This window comes from Alnus glutinosa, chromosome 5 (genome assembly GCF_958979055.1).
Source record: "Alnus glutinosa chromosome 5, dhAlnGlut1.1, whole genome shotgun sequence".
NCBI classification, from domain to species: domain Eukaryota; kingdom Viridiplantae; phylum Streptophyta; class Magnoliopsida; order Fagales; family Betulaceae; genus Alnus; species Alnus glutinosa.
Genome location: NC_084890.1, coordinates 30,950,946 through 30,960,783, shown reverse-complemented (window position 1 = coordinate 30,960,783; position 9,838 = coordinate 30,950,946). Strand labels below are relative to the sequence as shown.

General features: G+C 35.2%; 1 long non-coding RNA gene across 1 annotated transcript; it reads right to left on the bottom strand.

The window, feature by feature from the left end:
• Positions 1-319: 319 nt before the first annotated feature.
• Positions 320-9,586, bottom strand: LOC133867651 (uncharacterized). The gene is made up of 4 exons (XR_009900129.1): positions 9,501-9,586; positions 1,667-1,778; positions 939-1,089; positions 320-704 (listed from the first exon to the last, which is right to left on the bottom strand). It is a non-coding gene; the product is annotated as an uncharacterized LOC133867651 (long non-coding RNA).
• Between the last annotated feature and the right edge of the window lie 252 nt (positions 9,587-9,838).

The window sequence follows — 9,838 nt, the reverse complement described above, 5'->3', positions numbered from 1 at the left end:
ATTAAGGTCTTTCTTTTTCCTCTAAAAACCTAATTTATTCGGTTTTGGAGCTAGGGTTCGTACACCTTCTAACAAATGAGCTCGATCTACGTACATGATGCTACCAGCTCCCGCACACATTTTTCTAAAGCTTGATATATAGCTGCTACTTACCTGACTACTCTCAATGTCTTCCCGCTCAAACCAATCGCTCGTCATTCTGCATACACTGAAAAAAGAAAAAAATTTGTGTTATACAATTTTTATTCCCTTGCATTGTTTATTCAAAGTTTTTAACCTTAATAAACATGTCAAGGGAAGTTTAATAGATAAAACAAAATACCTCAAAATTACTTTCACCTTTATATCATAACACTTTCAACCCAAAAAATATAAAACTCTCTCTAAAAAGTTTTATCAAACAAACCTATAATATCTTTTACCAACAATACAGATATAAGAAAATAGCCACGTAACGCATATAACGACATAAATAATAAAACATTCAACACACACTGTGTTGTTCAGGAGTCTCATATAGAAGCTTGGCAACAGGACACTTCTCTTCCACCGCAGTTGACACCAGAAATGTAGATGGAGTCTTACTTTAAAAATAAAATGCAGACACATAAATAGTTAAACACAAGCAAACATGGATAGTGCAAGGGATGCTGACTCCGTCCCCTCATTGCTAGCTCAGTCAGTCCCCTCATTTCTTTGGATTCCTTTTTGTTACGTAACAGGATAGTGCAAGGGAGAAGGTGCGGCCAACAGGCAAGAGAAAATAGGAAACATATTAATAAAGTTAAGGGATTAAAATCTAACAAATTAAATTCATAACGTAGAAACTAAAATAAACAGGATAGAATAGTTTGGTTATAAAACAGTACTGCACCAAAGATGTTCATCTAGAAATAGATTATACAAGTCTAACCCTCATCAGTAGGCTGTTTCCTTACTTATCCTTGGATGCAGATGGCAAGTTCTTCGTAGTCCCAGCTGTGATGGCATCCATCTGGGTTTTCATTGCTGCTAACTGAGTCTTTAACTCTTCAAACTGAGTCTGAATATACGCCATCATCTCCTTAGCCCAAGCTGGCGGAGTCTCGTCTGGTATATTCAATATATAACAAATTAATCTTAGCATTCTTTCTTTGACTGACACCTTAAACGACATAACATAACCAAACAAATTTATTAACCAGATAATGAAGATACATGCAAATACGCAAACACCGAATTTGAAATTTTTGTTAAATCACCACATATATCAAAAGTTTAAGCCGATAAGATAGGTAAATTTAATCTTTTAATCAATACTTTAACATTTCTCCTCACATGTGAGTTTAAACTTCTTTTTAATAGGTAGAGTCTAACACGTGAAATATTTAATTGAAATGAAAGATAAATGAAAGAAACAACGTTTAAACTCGAGAGTTCAAAAACTTAAGCCACAGTTTCAATATAGCAAATTATACCCTTAACATATATAACATTTTTTGGTGCAAGCGCTTGTGGGGTATGACTGCTCACTTCTCTTACCAATAGCTAAGATAAGTATAATTAATTACGAATGACATAACATGAAAAATTTCAATATGATATATGCAAACACACGAACACAGATATATCCGAGTTAAGTTTCAATATATATGACAAGTAGCTGATGATCATCGGAAGGAAAAACCTTTTGCTTGGGTGTCCTTCAGTGTTGTATGGCGTTTACTTGGCGGGGGCGGGGGTGGCTCTCTCGGTGGTACTCTGTCAGACTTCGGAGGTTGCACAGACATTTTGCCCTTCTAGAATTAGTAAGTCTAATTAGTCTAATGCTCAAAAAAAAAAAAAAAAAAAAAAAAAAAAAAAAGTCTCAGAAAAAAAGACTAATTAGTGAATGGCACCAAAGAATTAATGCTCGACAGGTCAATGATATGTCTATAAAGTATATATGTCAGCAACCGGTGGAGCTAGAATTTTGGTTTAGGAAGGCAATTTTATTTTATTTTTAAAAAAAAAGAATTGAAACAAAATTAAATATTGAAAGTATTGAATAATATAAGTAAAAAAATTAATGAATAATTAAAATTATTTAATTACCATTTAAAATAAATAAACCTAACTTATAATGTGTGTTTTTTTACGTTAATTTATTTAGGTGTTTTAGACATTTTCTTATATATATATTTTCTATATGATCATCAACACATTAATTAACCACAATTATATAGTTTACAAAATTAAAGTATATAAAGAATGTAAATATATATACTCATCAACAAATTAACTTAAAAGAAAAATAAAAATATAAAAATTTAGAAAGAAAATTTGATTACTTAAGTGTAAATTGAGAAAACAAATCTATGTGAAAGTTTGATAACATATATATTTTAAACAAAATTTAAGAAGTTCGATGTGTGCCATAATTCCTATAAAAATTTATCATAATATGTAATTTTCTTCCCCTAATTTTCGTTCTCAATTATTAAAATGCGCGCGTGTACAGAGAAAAAATAAAATTATTGCGATGTTGTGGAGAGAATATTTTTTTTAAAAAAAAAACAGTTAAATACTTTTTTGGCAGCATCATCCCAATAAAAAAAAAAAAAGAAAAAAGAAAAAAAGAAACACCTGTGTAAGCTTAATCCTAGGCTAGCTATATATGGTTTTGCGAAATCTATATATACTGACTGCTATTTTACTTATTTGCCATTTTAGACTTTTACTACTATTTGACGAGTAATGCTACACGCATGTTAGAAGTTCAACAAATCAAAAACGTAAGAGAATTGTTTAATAAAGAAGTTAAGAGCATTTAATGAATAATGACATTTGGTTTATTAAAATTGATGTCTTAAGTTTTCTTAAACCGAAGCCTTAATTTAGAAGAGTTATTGTTATTAATGTATTGTAATAAAGAGGAAGAATCGAAGATGGCTTTGGTCGCTTGTTTTGTATGCCTATATATATGGGCTTTGTAAGGTGTTTTGAAACATAAGAAAAGAAAAAGAAGAATTCCTCTACTCTTCTCTATTTTCTCTACTCTTCTCAAAGTCATATATTTTAAGTAATAAAAGTAAGAGAGAGTGAAAGAGAGATAGAAAGGTAACTAGTTAGTAAACTAGTTTGTCTTTCATATTGGTATCAGAGCCCTGTACGTTTTGCCAATTCCCATTTTTCGTTCATTCTAGAAATGGGTTCCAACGTGGTCCAGCAACAAATCCCTAGATTATCAAAAGATAACTATGGGTCGTGGTCTATCCAAATGAAAGCCTTGTTTGGGTTTCAAGATCTGTGGGAAGTCATAACTGACGGATTTACGGAACCCACCAAGGAGGAAGAAGCTGAATACACAGCTGATGAGAAGAAGGCTCTTAAGGAGCAGAGGAAGAAGGATAAAAAGGCCTTGTTTTTACTCTATCAAGGGTTGGACGAGCCTACCTTCGAGAAAGTTGCTGAAGCAACGACAAGTAAACAAGCATGGGAGATTCTAGCTTCCATCTTCAAAGGAGATGAACGGGTGAGACGGGTCCGTCTCCAAACATTACGAGGCGAGTTCGAGGCTCTTCACATGAAGGATGGAGAATCGGTGTCCGATTATTTTTCACGATTGTTGGTAATCGTGAATGGTTTGAAAAGAAACAATGAGAAGGTTGATGACATCCAAGTCGTCGAAAAGGTACTTCGATCCCTTTCCTCTAAATTTGAGCATGTAGTTGTAGCTATCGAAGAGTCTAAGGACTTGGAGAATCTTACAATTGAGGAGTTGTTGGGTTCATTACAAGTACATGAGCAAAGGATGCAGAAGAATGTTACTTCTAGTGTATTAGAACAAGCACTAGAGTCAAAAATGACTCTAAATGATCAAGGCAAATCCAGCTCCAACCGTGGTCGTGGTAGAAGCCGGGGGCGTGGTATTTCTCAACAACCACGTCAAAGTCAGCAGGAGACTCAAAGCTTAGAGGTCGGGGACGAGGAGGCTACCAAGGAAGAGGAAGATCCACATATGGACGTGGAAACTCCAAGAATATCCAATGCTACAACTGCAAGAAGTTTGGACACTATGCCTCAAATTGTTGGCACAAAGATGATGAACAAGCCAATATTGCAGAAGCAATAAATGAGGTTCATAGTGATTCTATTTTACTTCTCGCTCATGATGATTCAAATTCAATAGATGAGGTTTGGTACCTTGATTCTGGTGCAAGTAATCACATGTGTGGGAAGAAAGATCTGTTCGCAGAATTCACAGAAGGAGTTCACGGAAATGTGAACTTGGGGGACTCCTCCAAACTATCAGTTGAAGGCAAAGGGAAGATAAAAATTTGTCAAAATGATGGTAAGAAAGGGTACATTTCAGATGTTTATTATGTGCCTAATATGAAAAGCAATATTCTTAGCATTGGGCAACTGCTCGAGAAGGGGTACACCATACATATGGAGAATTACTCTCTCATTTTGAGAGATACACGTGGAGGTATTGTGGCTCATGTTCCAATGGCCAATAACCGCATGTTCCCGTTACATCTTAACATAAAATTCGAGAAGTGCTTCTATGGACTTAAGGAAAGTGAGTCATGGAAGTGGCATCTTCGGTTTGGTCATCTACATTTCAGCGGCCTAAAGCTACTATCATCATCTGGCATGGTGCATGGGTTACCAGTGATCAAGCCAACGAGCAATGTTTGTGAAGAATGCATACTTGGCAAGCAGGCACGACTTCCTTTTCCCAGCGGCAAATCTTGGAGAGCATCGTCACCATTGCAGCTGGTTCACACTGACATATGTGGACCAATAGAACCCATGTCATTAGGAGGTAATAGATACTTTATTACCTTTATTGATGACTTTAGCAGAAAACTTTGGGTTTATTTTCTTAAAGAAAAGTCAGCTGCCTTTACTGTATTCAAGAACTTTAAAGCTCTTGTTGAAAATCAAAGTGGTCACAAGCTTGTAACTCTTCGCTCAGATCGAGGTGGTGAATACACCTCAAAAGAATTTGACAAGTATTGCAGGGAACAAGGAATACAGCATCAGTTTACTGCTGCTTACACACCACAGCAAAACGGGATTGCAGAAAGGAAGAATCGTACCATTCTCAATATGACCAGAACCATGCTCAAGGAGAAAGGACTGCCAAAACAATTCTGGGCAGAAGCTGTGGCATGCTCAACTTATCTACTCAATCGATGTCCTACCAAAAGTGTCAAGAATATGACACCTCAAGAGGCGTGGAGCGGTTACAAGCCAAGTGTTGCACACCTTAGAATCTTTGGATGTCTTGCATATTCTCAAGTTCCTGAATCCAAGAGGAAGAAGCTTGATGATCGTGGTGAGAAATGTATCTTCCTTGGATATAGCGAAGAGTCGAAGGCGTACAAGCTCTACAACCCACTAACAAAAAAATTAGTGGTTAGTAGAGACGTTATCTTTGATAAAGAAAATGTGTGGAGCTGGAGAGATGAAGACAAGGCCAAAGAACAACAAGTGTTGGAGGAGCCTGAAGAGCTCTCAACAAAAGCTCCACCAAGTACCCCACCATCTTCTCAGCCTACCACACCGTCCACAGTACATAGAGACTCTACATCTTCTATGGGAGGTAGCAGTAGCAGATCCTCCACAAATCAAAGTAAGATGAGAAGTCTTAGGGAAATCTATGAGCAAACTGAAGAAGGAGAGACTAATCTTTTCTGCCTATATGCTGATCATGAGCCTCTTACCTTTCAAGAAGCTGTTGAATAAGATTGTTGGAGATCCGCAATGGAGGAGGAGATACATGCTATTCAAAAGAATGATACTTGGGAGTTGACAACACTCCCATCAAACCAAAAGGCAATTGGTGTCAAGTGGGTATACAAGATCAAACGCACTGCAGAAGGTGAAGTTTCTCGATACAAGGCAAGACTAGTAGCTAAAGGCTACAAACAAAAGTACGGCATCGACTATGAAGAGGTATTTTCACCAGTTGCGAGACTTGACACAGTAAGACTGTTGATCGCACTTGCCGCTCATCATAATTGGAAGATATACCAACTTGATGTCAAGTCAGCTTTTCTCAATGGCATCCTTGAAGAAGAAGTATACGTACAACAACCGGAAGACTTCATAATGAAAGGAGAAGAAAGGAAGGTGTATCGCCTTAAAAAGGCGTTATATGGCTTAAAGCAGGCACCAAGAGCTTGGAATGCACGCATCGATGGTTACCTTCATCAGAATGGTTTCACCAAATGTCCATATGAGCATGCTGTTTATATGAAGAAAAACTATCGAGGTGAATTTCTAATTATTTGCCTATATGTTGACGATCTGTTATACACAGGAAATAGTAGTGAAATGTTCAAGGAATTCAAGCAATCAATGTTTAGGGAGTTTGAGATGACAGACAACGGGTTGATGTCCTACTTCCTTGGCATTGAAGTGAAGCAACAACATGATGGAATTTTCATATCTCAAAAGAAGTACATGAAGGAGATATTAGAAAAATTCAAGATGGAAAGCTGCAACTCTGTGAGTACTCCAGTTGAAACAAGCATAAAGTTGTCAAAAGAAGGAGATGATCAAGTTATTGAACCAATTCTTTACAAGAGTTTGGTTGGAAGTCTGAGATACTTGACGATCACAAGACCAGATATTGTCTATGGAGTTGGACTTGTGAGTCGATACATGGAGAAACCAATGCAGACTCATTGGTTAGCTGCAAAAAGGATTCTAAGGTACATCAAAGGTACTATGAATCTTGGTTTATTTTATGCATATGGTGATGAAGCAAAATTAGTTGGTTACTCAGACAGTGATTGGGGATGTGACCAAGATGAGAGGAAAAGTACTACTGGCTATGTGTTCTATTTTAGTTCTACAGCATTTTCTTGGACATCCAAGAAACAAGCAATTGTAGCCTTGTCAACCTGTGAGGCGGAGTATGTGGCGGCTTCATCTACTGTTTGTGAAGCTATATGGCTAAGGAATCTCTTGAAGGAACTAGAACATCCACAAGAAGAACCAACTGTGATTTATGTGGATAACCAATCAGCAATAAAGCTAGCGAAGAATCCAGTACAACATGGGAGGAGCAAACACATTGACACTAGATACCACTTTCTTAGAGACCATGTGAAGCAGAAGACAATAGAGCTCCAATATTGCCACACCACTGAACAAGTAGCAGATATGTTTACAAAGCCATTAGCAGGTGCAAGTTTCATAAGGCTAAGAGATGCGCTTGGCATGAGAACAATTTTGATTTGAGGGGGCGTGTTAGAAGTTCAACAAATCAAAAACGTAAGAGAATTGTTTAATAAAGAAGTTAAGAGCATTTAATGAATAATGACATTTGGTTTATTAAAATTGATGTCTTAAGTTTTCTTAAACCGAAGCCTTAATTTAGAAGAGTTATTGTTATTAATGTATTGTAATAAAGAGGAAGAATCGAAGATGGCTTTGGTCGCTTGTTTTGTATGCCTATATATATGGGCTTTGTAAGGTGTTTTGAAACATAAGAAAAGAAAAAGAAGAATTCCTCTACTCTTCTCTATTTTCTCTACTCTTCTCAAAGTCATATATTTTAAGTAATAAAAGTAAGAGAGAGTGAAAGAGAGATAGAAAGGTAACTAGTTAGTAAACTAGTTTGTCTTTCAACGCATACGTATCATGTTTTTATCCTCATTTTATCTCTCGAAATTAATGTGACTTTTAAAATCATTATTTGATTAAAATTTAATAGTGATTTATTTCAAATTCAATAGTAATTTTAAAAGGCACATCAATTTTGGAGGAATAAAAAAAAGATATAAATATGGTATATATATGTAGCATTTGCCATTTTAGAAGTAACTATGTTAATTGTTAAATAAATTTTTTGGCACTATCAGCCCCCGGGGGGCGTTTGCCCTTTCTCACCCCTACTAGCTTTGCCCCTGATGTCAGCCAATGATGAACAAACTAGCTTGTGCAGCAATGTACTTGTATGCCTAAGTTGCTTAAATTTCACGCCGCGACTTCTTTTAACAGTCTTTTTTACCCTATAATTTTATAAGCTATAAGTGCATTTTTAAACAAATCGCGGAAGTGTCTTGCTTGGAATTGCGTTTTTTAAAAGTAGTGGCTTCAAAACGTGAAAAAATCTATATTTTAAAATTACAGAGAATTAAGGGGACATGAATTATTAAAAACGTACGATTTGAAATGCCAAACTATAATTTTAACAAATGCTTAACAATGCTTTCAAAATTTTCGTTTTTGAGTTATACATTTTAAAATATCACAAACCCAAACAAACCTAACCATCCAGATCCTTCAAGTTATATTTTTGGTCTGCGATTCTCATAAATTCCCTAATTTCTCTTGGCCAGATCACAAACTGTATGTCTGAATTCTATCACACTACTTAATCAAACATATACTGAAAAAAAGGCAAGAAACGTTAAAAATAGTTATTTGAAGGTCAATAAATAATATATATTACCCTAACGAAAAGTCCTCAAAGACTTTTCTGATAAAAGTCCTGAAATCTAGTGAGAAGGCTAGGAATGGATAAAATACACATGCTTCTCTTTTATATTCTTGTTAAAATATAATATTAGGGAAAAAATAATTAAATAACTAAAACTTGATGGTCATACAATTGAGATGATGTGACAGTCAAAATCAGCCCTTGATTTTTTATTTTACAAATGCTGATCGAATAGCTAATTTGCATTGCTACATTATCAAGTTCCATAACATTCATATATATAGGAGTCCACTAAATAGCATTACTCATCTAATTTACTACTCTATAAATAGTATAATAATATAAAAATTAAAGATAAAAGATAGATGACACAACATAAAAACCAAAATATATGTGTGTGTATATATATATATATATGAAACCCTTTCGTCACAGCCGACACTAAATTAAGTACACAGGATCTCACTGAACCTTTGTTTTCGCATCACTAACAAAAGAAGATCTAGATGACATACTATATACGGAAACTAGCTAGGTTTCAGGGCCGGGGTGAAATACTAGTATTTATCACAGAAGTTATTTTTATAATTTTGACGACTAATTTTCTGGTTCTTTTTATACTTTTTAGCCGTTTAATTAATTAAGAAAAATGAAATTTCATCATGTGAAAAGCTTCACCCGCATGCAATAGATAAACTATATATTCTTTATCAAACATATATAATCCTTGGACAAATTTCAACATGCAAGTTTACAACCAAAAACTCTGTTGGGGGCGTTCTTATAATTCCATAACTAGCTCCGGCCCTGAAAAAAATATCTGCATCTCACGTCCTTTTTTTTGTTTCACGGTTAATTTCCAAAAGGAATTTGATTGATTAGTAATGATATTTATCAGAAATGAAAGCAAATTCCAAGTAATTAACTCAAACTCATCTATATCTAATCATGATAGATAATGTAAGCTAGCTAGGTATTCGATGGGTATCTTGAATGCTTCAAATTTACAAGATCGAGTACGTATACTATATATATATGAGACAAATGTACAAAATTATAATATGAGACAAACAAATACCTGTCGAGAGAAGATCTAATCACTCTAGCTCCCTCAACAAATCAATCCACCCTGAAGGCCGAGGAGTGCAATGCAGTTTCTGTCAGCCCTTCATGAGGATTTATAGCAGAATTAAACCTAATTAGAGAGCATCATTATCACAAAGTCAATGGTAATTAATTAATGAGCTGGCTTTTCATTTCTCTATTTTTTTTATTTTTTTATTTTTTTAACGATGTTTGTAACCCCCAGAGACTTCAATATTCAAACTTCCGGTCATGCCGGATAATATTAACAGTGATCGAGAAGCGGGTGCGTGCATCTATGCTGCGTTTGGAGGAAGGGTTGTGCTGAGGGTG